Raw genomic sequence first — 220 nt, forward strand, 5'->3', positions numbered from 1 at the left:
GTGCCTGATGAACGTAATCATGAAAAAAAGGGACCGTGGTGGGCGGGTTGGAGGAAGTACGTAACCGGAAGCAGGTCATTGGGCGGGGCCGGGAGCACCCGCTCCGAGGATCCAGGCTGAAGGGACAGGGTTTGCCACCCGTTCCCAGTTGGACTCCCCGAGCTGCGTGGTCTGCACCTGGGTGCGGAGGACCCGGCGGGTATTTGGCGGGATTCGGGGG

Source organism: Peromyscus eremicus, chromosome 1 (assembly GCF_949786415.1).
Source record: "Peromyscus eremicus chromosome 1, PerEre_H2_v1, whole genome shotgun sequence".
In the NCBI taxonomy this organism is placed as follows: Eukaryota; Metazoa; Chordata; class Mammalia; order Rodentia; family Cricetidae; genus Peromyscus; species Peromyscus eremicus.